This window comes from Phalacrocorax aristotelis, chromosome Z, assembly GCF_949628215.1.
Source record: "Phalacrocorax aristotelis chromosome Z, bGulAri2.1, whole genome shotgun sequence".
NCBI classification, from domain to species: Eukaryota; Metazoa; Chordata; class Aves; order Suliformes; family Phalacrocoracidae; genus Phalacrocorax; species Phalacrocorax aristotelis.
Genome location: NC_134311.1, coordinates 69,148,970 through 69,167,652, shown reverse-complemented (window position 1 = coordinate 69,167,652; position 18,683 = coordinate 69,148,970). Strand labels below are relative to the sequence as shown.

Genomic DNA, 18,683 nt, shown 5'->3' with positions numbered 1-18,683 from the left:
GACTGAGGTGTGTGCCTGATCCTTGTAGTCTACCGTATATTCTTATTAATTCCTATTTCTACCTGTCTTCTGTCTGGGTGTTCTCTGGTTTGAGTGGGTACATTTGGATGTTAGTGAACTTTCAGCTGGATTAGCCAGTAAGGAGTGGGGCTGTAAACCTCCAGGCTCATATGCAACTCCCCCACAACTGGGAAGACCAGAGGATCTGGGGCCAGCTACTCGGTCAACTGAGCATCCAAGACCAGCTTCTAGAGCAATTTTTTTTTTTTTTTTGTGCAAATACACACATATACATGTACATGTATATATTACACATTTGTTGATGTGTGTGGCCTCTATGGGTGTTTATTTTGTCTGTGTGCCCACCCATCAGAGGCAGCTGCCCAGCTTTGCTACTGGCAGAACCTGTGGATGTGGACCTACAGCAGCCTCACATCTACGGGGCTACTTGATTCAGCTGCCCCTAATAGACCAGAGTTAAATCTTTTACCAAAAAAAAGCCACTGTGTTTAACTAACTGTTCTTTGTCAATCCCATCTGAATACACTATGCTGTGAAGAAATAATTTAGATGAGCTTCAATGGGCAAATTATCTGCCAGAGCAAGAAAAATGATTTATATATTAAATTACTAGCTTTGAAATTACTAACTTCATAATATTTTGTACAAATTCTTCTCTCTTTAAACAATTTTAAACAAAGTAGAATATTTTCACAGCTAACATTAAGAATGGTCTGTATCACCTGAAGACCAGGTGAGAAGCCTTATTATGCAGTTACCAAGGTATTTTGTTTTGCTCCATTTCATTAAAGCTAATGAGAACAATAAAAATATCGTGAAGTTATTTTGTAGCTAGACAGCATGCTGATACAGAGGATCAGATTTAATTGAGGGTGATAAACAGTTTCTTTTTTTATGTGCGTTTATAAAATGGCATGGGTAACATACAACTGAATATGGCAGAAATAATGCTTGCAGCGAAGTTACTCAACTATGACATAAGGTGAAACGTAGGTTAAAGATCAAGCTCAAAAAGTGCTCCCTGTTTTAGAAAGAACAGAAATCTAGTTGTCAGTGTGCATGCTGGGAACACAGTTTGACTCAAGATTGGCTAAAGAGATGAACTCTCACAAAATACAAGCTGCCTTGTAGATCTAGATCATTTCACAAAGACATTTTAAAAATTATGCAATTGTTCCACATATAAAATTAAGTTTAGTTCTAAAGGAAAATGTATGGTTATGATCAGTAAATAAAAATAAACTTTCCTCTACTTTCTCTGATTTCTATTACTTCGTGCTACACCAAAAGTTACAGTTCCATCCTATTGGCAAATTTTATTCTGCTTTCATGACTGCTTTCATCAGGAAGTGATATCATGAACTGATGACACACTCCTGCATGATACGTAGGGATGACTGACTGAATAATCTGACTGACATGAAACATGTTTTTTATCAAAGCTACAATAGTGTCATAAGCACTGGCTTGTAGTATCAGTGACTGGAAATGATCACGATAGAATTGACATTATCTCCTGCATCAGCCAGGACAATGATTCTCACCCAAGTATTTCTATATCAAATAATCATTATTCAAATAACATTTATTATGATAGTCCTGAGTAATAGAATCCCACTGTCTTAGGTACTGTACAAAGAAGGGTTTCTGCTCCTAAGAACTGAAAATGTAAATAACCAATCAGTAATACAGAGTGGAGGAAAGGAATATAACAAGCAGGTCAAAACTTTAATATTTTTGGTTTGAAACTAAAGATTATTTTCATCGCAGAATATTTTGAAAATATCCCATAAAGTGGAAACTGCCTACAAAGAATCAGTTTCAGAAAATACACTTCAGAATGTCTTTTCAGAATGTCACAAATTCTTTTTCAACCAAAGCCAATGCATGCAAATTTTCAGAATTCCAAAATGAATATCACCAGGCATCCACATAAAGCATTTTGTTTTGAATTTTTTGAGTAGAACATTTTCTGAAATATAAGCAAATAATTGCAATTTTAAAACTTTTTTTTTGCCAATGAAAACATGTTGTGATGATAAAGTTCTGATAATCTTTAATTATACACAGAATTTCAATGAACAATGCAGTGGCACAGTATGTGTTGCTGTTTTGAGATTTCTGGGGGAAGATGCTGGTGTAGAGATGAGGAATTTTATTGAAAGAGACCAAAATGACTACAATTACAGGAAGCAAAGGAACAGGACTTTGAAAATAGTGAAGGGAACACAGTAATGGAGAGAACTGTGAGAGGTTTAAGGAGTGAACCTGAGGGAAAAGACAATGAGGAAGGACACAGAAGGGGGATAGAACAAATAATCTGTTGGCACTGGGCAGTAAAAGGTAGGGTAAAGTTCTCATTTTAAATGCATTACAGTATCCCCTTTGAGTTTCAAAGCTCCATCCACTGGATGCCATCCCCAAGTAGCCTTTTCCTGGTGAACACAGGGTTGGCTGGAGGAGAGGCATCTTCTGGATCCTAGTGCCTGCAAGCATCAGTGGGGTAATGCTGAAGAAAGCTGTGACATTAGCTCTAGCACAGTTTCTTTATTCCCTGTCGCGGAGACAGTCCATTGTGGCTGAGTCTCTGTCAGGAGTGTCTCTTCAAAGCTTTATGACTGTAACAGAAAGAACCTGGCTGCAGAGGAATAAATGTTCTTGTTCCTTCACAAATATGCTCACTAATAATGTCAGTGGGAGCAAGCTATTCGACAAATAATTGTTTCCTGTTTCAGTGTTTTCTTTTTCAGGAGGTCCTCAGTATGAGGTTGTAAAAGTAGCAGTTTCTTTGTGTTTGTTTTTTTTTTTCTTCTGAGTACATGTACATCTACACTTGAATTGCTTAACTGACTGTAGATTTACTCTGTAAAAGAACACAATTTCCAAAAATTACTACTGTGATCAAACTGGTATAAACACTCAATGTCCTATTATTTGTGAACATGAACCTTTCTCAAAGATATTCCCTGAGCTTCAAACTTGTTGATAAAAGAGTTTTATGGTTGCATGCTAAAGACTACCACTAATGCCATATGCAGATGCAGCTTCACACTGGTTAGCTAAAGGAGTGAAACAACGTTATCCTGGTAATCTAAAACTGAGGGGAAAATATTTTCTCAGAATTATTTGAGAGAAATTGCTAACAATAATAGGAATAAAACAATATTTAACCTTCAACCTTCTCTTCCCTGAGCTTAAAATAATTAATCTTCTGGCACCTCTAACCTAAAGCGTTAATACTCCCTTTAATACAGAAGTACGTGGGTATGCACAGAAGTATCTTTATCCCGCATAGCTCTAATCTTGGTGGGATTTTGTACATCTCCTCTGGTATTAAATTCCTGAATAGACTAGTATTGAACGCATTTTATAAACAGATTATTTTCTACAAGTGTTTATATAGGTGGCATTAATCTCTAATGTCAATAAAAAACCCACAGCTTCCTTATGAGGAGCATCTAATTACAGAAAGTCAAATGTTCCAACGACTCTGAGCTTTCTTCATGCCAAACCAGTAACAGTATCAATACTGCTGTATCACAACCCTGTTAAGTTCCACATAGATGCTTATCTTCCAGCAAAAAGTAAAATTATTTAATTACAGTTTTGCAGTGGAGGAATACTGAAGCTCCTAAAAGCTGCAGTATGCATTCTGAAGGATCTGAATTCACCCTTTGATCAGGAGTATGAATTTCCCTTCTAATTTCTTCACAATGAATACATAAACTGAATGAGTGTAGCACTAACCTGATTTACTCCCCTTCTTCATCACAGGCTGCTATTCCTTGGAGATTCTCAGTCATGGTGGACTGTGTTTCATATTTTTCATTTGTTTTGCAGTATAAGGAAATGACCCTGAGGTTGCAGACTGTGAGACTTTAATGTACTTGTTTACAGAATAAAGACTTACACTGCAGTCTCTGGAGGTTAAAGGTAAATTTATTAATGTATTCATTCATTAACCCACTCATCCATTAACTCACTTGCTCTGTTCCTTAGAAACTGCAAGAACAGTATTGTGTCTCTTACCAATGAATGTGTTTCTAACAGGTAATATTTGCATCTCTGACAGAGTAAATAAAATGTGTGAAGGAACTACTTGAAGAGATTCATTTTGCAAAGAGAGAAATCGTCATTATGCCTCAAAGGCAAACAAATGCCCTTATGAATAAAGATTAACTAACTATAAGGTATTAGGTTTTGGACTATAGATATTGTTTAGTTTTAACAAACTAAGGACATAAGAATGCCTCTCCCTTACCTCTGTGTAACACCAAATATGTCCAATTAGATTTAACATGAATGTTTCAGTTCACCCTGCTCCTATGTGGATTTTGGACACCTCTTGGTTAAATAATGAATAAATAACTACTAAACAGAATTTGGAGGAGAAAAGATTTCAAAGAATAAAAAATACGTTCTGTACTAGAGCAAAATCTATTTTAACACTTTCCTTCAATATGTTCCTGTTATTTGGCGAAAAAAGATGCAGAATGAAATTAAGGACTTTTGGTTATAGCATGTGTCGATGCATCTGGCTGCACCTGTTGTTTCAGTAAATGTCTTGATTCACTGTTTACTGTATAGCTTCTGTGGCTGTGAAATTTTTCCTTCTCTGCACTCAGTCTCAGATGGGACCTAGGCTGTGTACAAAAATTATCAATTTTTATAAACCTTATTATACTGGGTGATGACTTCATCTTGGGACAATGGAGTCAACACTGGAGTCCTCTGCCTTTGAAATGGCACACTGCTTCAAGATTATCAAATTTCCGTCCAGTTTAGGGGCCAAAGGGGAAGGTATGAAAGAGGGGTGTTGGAGTGGTCAATTCAGAACGGCTTGCAAGCAAAACCATCTGATTTTCACCTGAAAGAAAACGCTGATGAAAAATCAGAAGTTTCAATAACTGCGGGTAGACAAAGATGACTTTTTATGCCTAAGCATCTGAAATGTCAGATCTACATGTTTTAATTGGACAAAGGCTATCTCACAAAAATGGAAAAAAAAAAAAAAAGGAAAAAAATGAAGATAATAAATCTGAAATGTCAGTGACGTTTCTTTTAGAAATATTTGATATTTACAAGGAGTCAAAGAAAAGCCATAAACATCAGGAACCTTCACGCATGCCTTCTGTATGGTGGGCTTCATGGTAAATTGCAGCAAACTAGTAAATTTTCCTAAAAGCTGAAATAATTTTGAGCATGGGAATTTAGATCACTAGAAATCAACTACCAATCCCTATCATTGACATAAACCCATTTTGTTTTATATCCCATGGCACTCAACTTTAATTAGTAATTTTCTGTAGGCACCCATTTCCCTAATCATATTTCAAATGGTAAAAACATTAATTTTGCATTTAATCTACAATATTTCTTCTACAGTCCCTGAAATAAAAACCTTATGCTGACATTTATGAAATGGCAGGTGGAAAAATGCCGTAACTGTGGGTTTTACTTTAGGTAATAACAACACAGGCTTTTAAATCCTTGCTTACATAAAGCCTGACCTTTTCCATTGATATAAAAGTAATTTTTATTGAAACTTGGATCCACACCTTCAGTCATTATTGTTACCTGCCTCTTTTCAAGTTGCCTTTTCAGTGATGCATTTTATGGTCATATGCCTGCATCACCTTGGCTGCATGCCCTAGGTAGCAGCATATTTTATATAATTTAAATTGAAAAATCATTGAAGAATTACACAACCATGTTTTACATTACTTTTTTGATTTAATTGAATATATGATCCGACACTGTTTAATAGAACTGGCACCAGACTTCCACATCCATTTCAGACTGTTTAATGGAGCACAGTGGGAACCTTGAGCCAGAACAGTCAGATCATTGTCTCCCTTAAGGTCTTCTTCCACTTGAAATTTGTGCATCCTTCAGAGTGCATGAGAAAAAGATGGTTACACCTCTGATAAGACTGCCAATATTACAGTCTTGGGTGGCTATGACCAGCGTACAGAACAATGCAGCTGTGAAGCAGCTTGAGCGTACAGAAACTATCAGGGATCTAAGAATCAGCCACAAAAGAGGGTAAAAGAGGCACCTTTCCTTCCTCCTCCCTAGAGTTTTGTCCCAGGTGCAGCTCAAAGAGTGTAGGGGACTCAGCTTGCAATGTTGCTCTCTGGATGAAGAACACCTTTTGAGGGTTGTCTCGAGGTGGTTTTTCAAGACAGCATAAATAGCAGGGCCTCAAGGACCTTAAGGGGGCAAATTACTTGCAGACAATATGGACAGGTAATTGAGGCATTTTGAAATCTTAAGATGTAAACATACATTTTAGAAATAAGTAGACCAAGTGAGTCATAGAAGTCCATTGGGCTATCAGTACTGTTTCTCTGCTTTTTTTTTTTTCTCAGATTTCCTCAAACTCCTTTTTACATCATTTTCAGGGCCCTAGCTACATTTAAACATTCGCGGTCTTACTTTTTGTTTACATAGCTACCATCTATGAAGTACGCTGACTGGTACAAAAATTACTAGCTGTTCAATAATAAGAGCAATTCTTCTTCATAGTTAAATGCTGCTGAATAACATACACTAAGGACACACTCAGTTCACAACCTTTGCAATTTTCCTAAACTGCTTCACCTGCCTACTGCAAAGGAAGCAGCATGCTAATGCAAACCTCATTTCTCCAGTCTGGACTATAGTGTGAGCTACTCTGAACAGGCATCCAGAAGCACACAGACTGAGAGTCACAGGTGTACAGGTCTAAACACACAACTACTAACCTCGTGTATGGATCTGTTACTGCCCTTCAACAGAAGCTGTAAGTGCAGTCAGAATGCTGTGTTATCCTATACAGGTAAGAGATAGGCAATCCCTCAGTTGTTGGAAGTTGTTGGATAAACAGTAATGTTTAGCCATTTCTCGCAGCCAATTTTGTCTTTGATATGAAATCCAAGAAGTCAGGCTTTTTAATAGAGATTTCTGGTACATTCCTCCTCCAGTGGTGCAAAAGAACACTGGTTCTACAAGTTGTTGATGCATTGCATTTCAAACTCTACTCCACTATTTCAGTTTCCAACTCTAATTTAATTGCTCAACTCTTTAACTGCTTAAACAAAAATAATTCTTTGAAAAGTGAAACTAGTACTTGAAAACAGTGACTTATATGTAGAAGGATATGAAAGGGAAAGGTCACGGGCTCTTTTTTAGGTCTTAAGAACTCTGATTTAAGCAAAAGTGCTTACATTTTATACCTGTGTATACCTGGACTAGTTTCACAATTATGTGTATACAACAGTGTACACAAACAGAAAATCTCCAAAGTAACAACTGCACAATAACAACCATGTTGCTATACAACATATGACCATTTATTCTTAGCTTAATTTTTATTAGCTTATGCTTACTCCTTTTAATTTTAATACTCAATCTTGAATCACCTTGACCTTCAAATAACTTACAATATTAAAAAATGTAAACAAATGCTGTGATTCTGTTTACAGGATCACATTCTGAGCAGATACATTTGTGAGACTAGATATATGTGAATATTTTCTTTGAATGTAGTATTAAAGCTCTATTATATGTCAATGATGTATTCATGGGACAACTGCAAATAGCAGATGCCAGAAGAAAGCAATCTGAGAATCCTCTAGGTTGCAAAGGCAAGGTGCTTGTACTGAGGAAAAGGCTAATAAGACCACCGGTGTTTCAGGAATCATTTGTTATCCTATTTTTCCATGTGAGGGATCTTCATATTGTTAATACTAAATTTACTTTGCATGCTCCACCTCTGATAATTTCACCTGTTAAAACTCACTCTCATGAGAATTTCACAGGCCAGACAGATCTAGTTTTTGGTTTATTACCAATATTTATTTGGTAATTTTTGGTTTATTACCAATATTTATTACCAAGTGTAATTTCACAAGGCTCAGCTATCAAGCACATGCCCTTAGCTCTTTAATATGCAGTATGTATGAATTTCTATACTCCTTTGAGAGACTGACTGATCTGAACTTACTTTTTGCGATTTCTCAGTCTTCTGCACCCTAATGCCATCAAGCTATACAGGGGCAGAACCCATCTGTACTGCTGGAATGACAGGGGGATCCCAAGAACTAACTGTATTGGAGGCTGAAGTGAGTTGTGGGTTTTTGGAGAATGCATATTCCAGATTATACTCTGATTGTAACCCCTCTCTATCAAGTGACCTGGAAGAGGAATGATTTCAAATGGGCCCTGAGCAACAACAGGCCTTTGAACAGGTTAAACAGGAGATAGACCATGCAGTAGCCCTTGGGCCAGTCCAGGCAGGACAAGATGTAAAGGATGTGCTCTCCACCGCAGCTGGGGAGAATGGCCCTGCCTGGAGCCTCTGGCAGAAAGTACCAGGGGAGACCCGAGGTCGACCCCTGGGGTTTTGGAGTCGTGGATACAGAGGGTCCGAAGCCCACTACACTCCAACTGAAAAAGAGATATTGGCAGCATATGAAGGGGTTCGAGCTGCTTCAGAAGTGGTTGGTACTGAAGCATAGCTGCTCCTGGCACCCCGACTGCCGGTGCTGGGATGGATGTTCAAAGGAAACATCCCCTCTACACACCATGCAACCAATGCTATGTGGAGTAAATGGGTTCGAGGAGGAAACCCCAGTTGCCCAGAAGTCTTGGAAGTGATTATGGACTGGCCAGAAGGCAAAGATTTTGGAATATCACCAGAGGAGGAGGTGACACGTGCTGAAGAAGCCCCACTCTATAACAAACTGACAGAAGATGAAAAGCAGTATGCCCTGTTCACTGATGGGTCCTGTCGCCTTGTGGGAAAGCACCAGAGGTGCAGGGCTGCTGTATGGACTCCTACATGACAAGTAGCAGAAACTGCTGAAGGAGAAGGTGAATCGAGCCAGTTTGCAGAGGTAAAGGCCATCCAGCTGGCCTTAGACATTGCTGAATGGGAAAAGTGGCCAGTGCTCTGTCTCTATACTGATTCCTGGGTGGTGGCAAATGCCCTGTGGGGGTGGTTACAGCAGTGGAACCAGAGCAACTGGCAGCGCCGAGGCAAACCCATCTGGGCTGCCGCATTGTGGCAAGGTATTACTGCCCGGGTAGAGAACCTGGTTGTAAAGGTACATCATGTGGATGCTCACGTCCCCAAGAGTTGGGCCACTGAAGAACATGGAAAAAACCAGCGGGTGGATCAGGCTGCTGAGATTGAAGTGGCTCAGGCGGATCTGGACTGGCAGCAAAAGAGTGAACTATTTCTAGCTCGGTGGGCCCATGACACCTCAGGCCATCAAGGGAGAGATGCAACATACAGATGGGCTTGTGATCAAGGTGTGGACTTGACCATGGATGTTATTGCACAGGTTATCCATGAATGTGAAACGTGCTACAATCAAGCAAGCGAAGCAGGTAAAGCCTCTGTGGTATGGGGGACGATGGCTGAACTATAAATACAGGCAGGCATGGCAAATTGACTGTTCCACACTCCCAGAAACCCGCTACACTGAGAGCATTGCAGGGGTGGGACTTTTAAACACTTCGATAAACGTTTAGCAAAAGCCACCTGGTTAGTCAACACTACGGGATCTGCCAATCTAGCTGTCCCTGTCCAGTCAAAATATTTATGTGCTGTAGAAGGGGATAAATATGCTGGGGAAGACAGTCCGGGTTATTCCTGCCTCAGGCAAAGGTAAACCCATTCATGGGATTGCTTTTGCTTAAGGATGTGGGTGCACTTGATGGGGAATTCTATTGTGTACATCAAGGGGATTTGATTTTGGGTGAGAATAGACAATTATTTGAATTGTATGATGTTAATTTCTATATAATACTGTATATTGTCACTACTATGGTTGCTATGTGCCATATTAATGGTATCACAGTAATACTTACCCAGATACATGAAGAATAAATTTTGATGAAACCAAGCAAAGTGCAGTGGTGATAGAACCAGGCAAGCACATTGGTGATGGAACCAGAACTAGCTTCACTGTTCAACAGTCCAACACCACACACCATCTCTCCAGCTCTGAAGGACTGTTATGACACATGGAGCCCAAAGTCATGGACTAAATGAACTCAGCAGACATTTTCGAGGTATGGCCCATAGACTAAGGGAATGATATCTGTGTGTATGTATCAAAAGACAGGAAGAGTGGTGGTGATGAGTTGAGATGTATTGGAAAGTGTGGGACCTGGGTATGACATAGATAGTATAGAATAAGGGGTGGATGCTGTCCTGGTTTTAGCTGGGATAGAGTTAATTTTCTTCCTAGTAGCTGGTATAGTGCTGTGTTTTGGATTCAGGATGAGAATAATGTTGATAACTCACTGATGCTTTAGTTGTTGTCAAGCAGGGCTTACACTGTGTCAAGGACTTTTCAGATTCTCATGCTGCCCTGTCAGTGAGGAGGCTGGAGGTGCACAAGCAGCTGGGAGGGGACACAGCCAGGACAGCTGACCCCAACTACCCAAAGGGATATTCCATACTGTATGACATCATGCTGAACAAAAAATCCTGGGGGAGTTGGCTTGGGGTGGGGCAGGACAGCTGCTGGGGAGCTGGCTGGGCATCGATCGTGGGTGGTAAGCAATTGCATTGTGCATCACTTGTTTTGTATATTCTTTTATCATTATTATTTTCCTTCCTTTTCTATCCTATTAAATTGTCTTTATCTCAACCCATGAGTTTTAACTTTTTTTCTGATTCTCTCCCCCATCCCACTGTAAAGGGGAGTGAGCAAATGGCTGTGTGGGGTTTACAGGCCCACCGGGTTAAACCACAACTTTCCTATACTTCAGTTTATGCTCACTGCTTCTTGTCCTTTCCCTCAATGCCACTGAGAAAAGGCTGGCTCCATCTTCTCTACTTCCCCGTTTTACACGCATTGATGAGATTCCCCTGAGCCTTCTCTTCTTCTGGCTGAACAGTCCCAAATCTCTCAGCCTTTCCTTGTAGGACAGATGCTCCAGTCCATTAATTGTCTTAATGATCCTTTGCTGGATTCACTCCAGTGTGCCCATGTCTTTTTTCTACTAGGGAGCCCTGAACTGGACACAGCAGTCCAGGTGCTTTAAACTGAAGACTGCCTAACCCTTCAGAAAAACACTTGGAAAACAAAGCTAAAATATACAACCATTTCTATTCTTTGAGAAAGAGAGAGATTATAAGGCCAGCTCTGAGAAGAACTTCGTGTTAGGGCTCCGCTATGCTCATTTTCCACTGGTGAATATGTATAAGAACTGGCACTGAGATTCAGGAAATTCTGGTTTTAATCTAGAATCTTTTTATTTTCTTTTATATGATAGTTTTCCATTAGTCAAAATCTGACTCCTTTTTAGATGAACTGTGTTCAGAACAGAAGCAACAGCCAATGACCGAATTCCTTTACAAACCACTTTATTTTTTGACATTACAGCCAAATCATTAAATAAGTCATATAATTTCTCAACCTGGGAACGAACTGCCGTTCTTCAAAAATTTCATCTGTTTGTGTTTGGCTAACTGCATGGAAAATAAAAGCTTTGTCACTTCTTGATATTTTTTTCTCTCCCTCCATTAGCACTCAGGTTGCTAGTTCCTCACAAGAATTATATGCCTGGCATTTCTATTTCAGTGACATTTTCAGTGATTGCACTGAAATTATATCCCAGACCATTTTAATGATTATCACTTTACAGAAACCTCAGAGTGATGGCACACTTATCATTACTGAGGAACATGAGTCTTTGTTCTTTTTAGCATCTACAAAATATGCAGGTCTTTGTTTTTCCTGCAGCTTGACTTATACAAGTATGTCTGACATTAAGACCCACCAAAGCCCCCTACTTATATGGTGAAAGTAGTACTAGGTTATGAAGTCTGCGTGGAGTACCTGACTAAGGACATTGTGAATTGAGGAGAAGGGATCTGTGCCAGCTATGACTATGGTAGCAGCGAGGAAGGGAATAGTCGTCCCTATTTTTTTAGTAATTGATGAACCATTGTCATGGTTTAATCCCAGACAACAACTAAGTACCACACAGCTGCTCACTCACCCTCCTTGCTGCAGTGGGATAGGGGAGATAATTGAAAAAGAAATAAAGTAAAACCTGTGGGTTGAAATAAAGACAGTTTAATAGGACAGCAAAGGAAGAGAAAATAATAATGATACTACTACTGCTACTACTACTACTACTAGTAATGATGATGATGATAAAAGAATATACAAAACAAGTGATGTGCAATGCCATTGCTCACCACCCACTGACCGAGGCCCAGCCAGTTCCCAAGCCGCGATTGCTGCCTCCCGGCCAACTCCCCCCAGTTTATATATGTCATGTGGTATGGAATGTCCCTTCGGCCAGTGTGGGTGAGCTGTCCGGACTGTGCTCCCTCCCAGCTTCTTGTGCACCTGGCAGAGCATGGGAAGCTGAAATGGCGTTGACTTTTTTTCAGCATAAGCACTGCTCAGCAACAACTAAAAACATTGTGTTAATAACATTATTCTCATCCTAAATCCAAAACACAGCACTGTATCAGATACTAGGAAGAAAATTATCCCAGCTGAAACCAGGACAACCATCCTTCTTCTCAAGCCAAGAGATGAGGTTTGAATCACAGACAGCTTATATGAAATAAAATTATTTTCAAATAGTTCCATTGTACATAGTGGTATTGACCTACATTGACGGTGCCAGAGTGTGATGAGCGGCTTAGAGACATTGCTTATCCCTTATACCCTCAGCTGCATCAAACATTTCTTGGCCACTGCTAACACTTTGTGCCCTTGAATATAGCAAGTCTATGATCTGTGAGAACAAAAGCCCTTTCAAGAACAGTTTTGCAATACCAAGTCAACAACAGAGTTAAGTTCTAAAACAGCAATAACACATGATTAAAGCTGAGACCAGCCTAGAAAAAACCCATCTTTTTCCATGAGCAGTGGAACTAATAAGGCCTGATTTTCTAAGAATTTATTTCAACTTGTCACTGTAATACCAGCTTCCTCCTTTCTGACATCCTCTGTGATACTCCATTGGCCAAGAGACTGAAAGGCTATGGCTGGACTGGAGATAAACTTATGCCAATGGGGTGGCTTCTACAGGTGTTGGCTTAAATGGCCAGCATGCGTATGTTGATGCTCTAATGGGCTTTTGCCAAATGGAAAACAACGTGAAGTAAATTCTGCACAGTCTTCCTTCCACATGAGAAGCAACACAAATTAGGGACTCTCTTCTCCATTAATTTGAAAATTTTCAGAAAGATTGTATGTTTCTACTATTTTTGGTAATTTGACCCTCTTTTAAATATGATTATATTCCTCAATGACCTGCGCAAAGGGACAGAGTGTAGCCTCAGCAAGTTCACTGATGATACCAAGCTGGGAGGAGTGGCTGATACACCAGAAGGCTGTGCTGCCATCCAGTGAGACCTGGACGGGCTGGAGAGCTGGGCTGAGGGGAACCTCATGAAATTCATCAAAAGCAAGTACAAGGTCCGGCATCTGGGGAGGAACAACCCCATGCACCAGCACAGGTTGGGGTCTGACCTGCTGGAAAGTGGCTTTGCTGAGAAGGACCTGGGAGTGCTGGTGGACAGCAAGGTGACCATGAGCCAGCAACGTGCCCTTGTGGGCAAGAAGGCCAACGGTGTCCTTGGGTGCATTAAAAGGATTGTGGCCATCAGGTCGAGGGAGGTTATCCTCCCTCTCTACTCTGCCCTAATGAGGCCACATCTGCAGTACTGTGTCCTGTTTTGGGCCCCCCAGTTCAAGAAGGACATGGAACTGCTGGAGCAACTCCAGCAGAGAGCTGCCAAGATGATCAGGGGACTGGAGCATCTCCCTTATGAGGAAAGGCTGAGAGACCTGGGTTTGTTCAGCCTGGAGAAGACTGAGTGGGGATCTTATCAATGCCTATAAATATCTAAAGGGTGGGTGTCAGGAGGATGGGGCCAGTCTGTTTTCAGTGGTGCCCAATGGCAGGACAAGGGGCACAAATTGGAACATAGGCAGTTGCAGCTAAACATGAGAAAAAACTTTCCTGTGAGCATGACAGAGCCGTGGAACAGGCTGCCCAGAGAGGTTGTGGAGTCTCCTTCCCTGAAGACATTCAAAACCCACCTGGACGTGTTCCTGTCCCCCCTGCTGTAGGTGTGCCTGCTGAAGCAGGGGGGTTGGACGAGATGATCTGAAAAGGTTCCTTCCAACCTCTGCCATTCTGTGATTCTGTGATTCCATGATTAATGCTGGGCAAAAGGATAACACAATTTTGGAAGTAATGGGCCTATAGATTGTGAGATTATTTAGCCTTACTTCCTTAGTAAACAAGGAGCAGGTTCACATATCAAAATTTCCAATGATTATTTTGTAATTTTAGAGCAATTTTAGTTTTATTTTTGTGGTAAGTCTGTACAGTGTTTCTGTTCACTCTAAGCATGCAGTTCTCTTACGGGTTGCCACCTGAGCAAACAGGGCATAGGCTTTTAAAAAACGTGGACTACAAATTATTACCTTACTTTGATAAAAATGTACCTGTTTGATCGTTTGACTAGAAACAAGGAGGCATAAGTTAAATTATCATCTCATCTGGAAATTCAGTCCCAAATCTCTTATTTCTTATGGCACAGAGTAATATGGGCTAGAATTGTTCTTTACCCCTCTTGTTTCCATCCTGGCTCTGAATGCAAGAATTACAGGGACAGAAAACATAACAAGGACAAAATGTGACTATAGCTTAGTGTTTAGGGTTCTTAGCTGGAAAGAATGAGGTTTTCTTGCTCCTTGCCCAAATTTTCTGTTTATTGTACAGTGGCTGCTTAATGCAAAATACATGAAGAGATCTGGTGGGCAGGAAACACAATATTTTAAAATAGCAACACAAAGGAATGTGCAAGACAGCCTGGAACTGCACACAGATGTGAAAAGTGATTTGCTGCTTAACTGGCAGGGTGGTTAGTCTCCTACAGTAGTTAAGGAAGAACTTGAGAAACAAAGGATTTGTGTGACTCATCAGGAAGCATCTTCAAGACCTGTCTAGCTTGCTTTGCTGGTGACAAATGCAAAGATATGTCAGAGACACAGGCCAATATTTTTGTTTGGACAAAAGCAAAAGGAAAGGTTTGGAGATGTAGCTTCGTGGGTTATCACCACAGAGAAGATAGATGGAGTTGTCGATTCAGATGAGATGCAGAGTAAGATGTGGAGGAAGAATGAAAGAGCATCAAAAGTAGACCCCTGCAGAGAAACAAGAGAGAAAACATGCTATAGTAGTCAGGAGAATTATGGAAGACAGAGATAAAAGGAAACCTTCTTTCTCCTGTTGTTGGTGTGTCTGTACACATATGCATGCAGAAGGGAGGGGAGGATGAGGAAGAAGAAAAGACAGTTGTAGGGGAAAGGGACAAAGCAACTTGTCTTTCGCAATTTTTTTTAAGAGAGAAATCAGTTACTCAGCAATTCAATCGATATTTCACAAGCTACATATTAAATAGTGAAAGTTTGCATAGAAGAGCTTGTGGAGTCACCATCTTTGGAGACCGAAATTAAGTAACTATCTGTCTGTCAAATTGGACATACAGAGGCATATATTTATTTAACTTTCTATTCAAAAGAAATGTTCTAAAAACAGTCTTGAAGAACAAATCAATGGTATTTGCCTGAGTACAAGTAAGAAAGCCAAAAAAAGCTAGTTGACCTTAACTCTAGGCGTACAACTGCTGTTTAAGTTAGAAAAGTGGAAAACCAAATACAACGTGTTTGTTTAGAACTCCATGAAATGCTGTGAACATTTGGAGCTACCTAGTATGTAGTAAACTAATCCACAAGGTTTATGGTTAGGAACCACTGTGTCCACCTATTCCTCTGCATGTGTTAATTACACTGAACTAGATATGGCAGGTAAATCTTATTGCCAAGACTAAAAAGACCAGTTAAGTACAAGCTACTGAAGTTTTACTTCTTACTGGGGGCATTGCTAGTGAAGAATTTGAAAAGTAGAAGTAACTGTGTGGGACATGTATACAGGAATCATTAGATTTGGAAATGCTGCACACAGAAAGAGACAATGTGTCTGTATGGAAGCAGATTGTAAGAAACACACTAAAAATGGAAAACAAAAGAAGTAGGAAGACCCAGCAGGGTCACCTAAATTTCACGGGACCTATTAAGGTTAAATAGAACAGCACAGAAACACAGAATCAAAGAATAATTGAGGTTGGAAGGGAACTTGGGGGACCTCTAATCCATCCTCTGCTGAAAGCAGTCACCTAGGAGACCCGACCGGGTTGCCCAGAGTTTATCCATTCATAGCTGGAAAATCTCCAAGGATGGATACTGCATGACCTCTCTGGGGCAACATGTTCCACTGCTTCACTGTCCTTAGGGTGAACAAATACTACCCTATATTCGGTTAGAACCTCTCTTGTTTCAATACATGCTTGTCGTCTTTTGTCCTCCTGCCACGCACTGCTGCAAAAGCCTGCCCTCATCTTCCCAATAACTTCCCTGCAGGTACTGGAATACTGCCATCAAGAAAATGAAGGCCCATATTTTCCTTTCTGTTTATAGCTCTACTGCCCTATTGTCATTCTCTGGTTGTGCTCCAGAACTTTGACTCTCTTGGAGCACTTATTTGAATTCTAGGCTGACCCTCTGATGCAGTAACTGCATATTCATTCTATGATGCCTGTAGCCCTTTCTCTCTCTTATAAGCAAAGGCAGTGTAAAACAAAAACTGCAGTTCTTTCAGTCACATTGGGTAAGTACCAACAATCAAGGAAACAGAAAAATGCACCAGACCTACATAAAAAAGGATATGTCAGCAGTAACTTAATACAAACATATATTTTTACAAAAGAAAACAAAGTTCAAATAGATCGTGAAAATGAACCCTAGTGAGCTACTGCTGTTTCTTCATAGCATTCTCAACTTGAAACAATAATTTTGATTAATTTTTCTGGAATGAGTTATATAGAATAAAAGAAACCTCATCAGCTCCCATAGAACTGTCAACTGTGACAATGAACAGATCTAAAACCCCATCAAAATGTTAAAAATGTGAAACAATTACCAAGTCATATTTTGACACTTAACTATTAGCCTTGTTACATTGTGCATTTAGATCATCCCTCTATTCCTATCTTTTGTGCATGGATGCAGTTAGAAACCTACTTTGCTGCAAATAAACTAGGTGATCTCAACAGGGAGGTAGGGTAAACAGTACCAGGTGTTCAGCAAAGAATGTGAACCAGCCTGTGGGGTCTCATACCCTCAGGACAAATGGCTGCTAATTGAATAGTCTTGAAATGAGGGATTTCATTATAGGCTCAGAAGAGGCTTTTACATTTTGACTGGTACAATTTATCAGCCTTCTAGCCAGTTTGGGGTGAACACTCCAAAAATTACACAAGAATAAGCAGGCACAAAAAAATGCCAACTCACTGCTAAAACAAAACCTATTCAAACTTTGTGTGTGAAAGAAATGGTTCAAGAACATTTCATACTTATGGAAAAAGTACTTCTTGAAATTGGCAAGATTAGAAAGAGCTTAGCTTGATGCAGCTGCCTGTTGTTCAGATGAAAAAGATTAGTATAGGTGGGAATTTATTGTCATTGTTATTTTTGTAACAGCTGCATGCACCCAGGTCTAGTCCATCCCTTTTAACACCACTGTCCCCTTCCCCACAGATACATTCTGCAGGTGCTCATTTAAACTTACAGCTGCAGAATAAAAGGCAATTTGCTGGGTAGCATTAGCATTTCACTGCGCTGACTGGCACTGGGACAACAGAGCTTATTAGAGAAAGAGTGTTTGCCTGTTAAATAAGATCACTAGACAGCAAATGTTTAGGTTTAAAACTGTTGAAGTGAATGAAGTTATATCATTAACTATCAGTTAATTGTTCTTCGTCCCTAAGATCCTAAGGCTCAAGATACCTAACCATGGCCCTGGGACCACATACACTATTCCCTTTACCATGACCGGAGACGGAAGCTACTTCCTCAAGGAGGGATACAATAAAGTTTATGTGTAGAGAAAAGGCAGTATCTTGCCTTTACTTAGCGACAGAAAATACAATAAGGTTTTGAGATTCTTGTATGCTTTCCCACTTTTTAAATTTTTTTTTTGCTTGTGTTAATGTGGTATAAGTCTTGCAAGTTTTGCTGATGTTGATGGATTCTTTTACTTATAAGGGGGATTGCAATGCCCTTTTTCTCATGCAACATGCATATATAATACAAGTAGCTTGTCAATACTTGAGAAAAACTACATAAGTTGCACTATGACTCAGAACATGTTCTAGATCACAGGAAATGTAACACCTTTATTTTAAATAAACCCATGTTGTTCGTGTGGAAACAGCATGGAAATGGACTCAGAAAGATTCTAATATGATAGTGCAGCAAGGCTCCAGTAGTACATTCAGTTATTAAACTGATTTGAAGATAAATCCCTTTTTTGTGTATAAACACCTGAAATTAAAACCTAAATGCAAATTATTAGTGTTTCCTCATTGTCTTAATAAATAAACCATTATGATGCCAGAGCTAATTCAAATGAAACAGAAAACTCTCCTGAAGCTAAAATTGGTGAGATTAGAATCTCACTTGAACAAATAAGTAATCTAAATCAGACTTAGTCTTTTCTGGTTTGTAAGACAGTCTGTTCAATGCAACTGAAAGATAATCCCTGGCACCTTGCCCACTCACACAGCA

At 39.8% G+C, this 18,683-nt stretch overlaps 1 protein-coding gene across 4 annotated transcripts in view; it reads right to left on the bottom strand.

The window, feature by feature from the left end:
* The window catches only part of PRLR (prolactin receptor), a 187,872-nt gene that overhangs the window by 48,091 nt on the left and 121,098 nt on the right, over positions 1-18,683 (bottom strand). The window contains exon 1 of one of the 4 annotated variants that reach the window (XM_075079164.1): positions 3,769-3,903. The exons of the other annotated variants lie outside the window; for them this stretch is intronic. The gene's annotated coding sequence lies outside the window, so the exon portion shown is untranslated. Of the gene's footprint in view, positions 1-3,768; positions 3,904-18,683 lie in introns of those variants that run through there. 4 annotated transcript variants of the gene reach the window in all.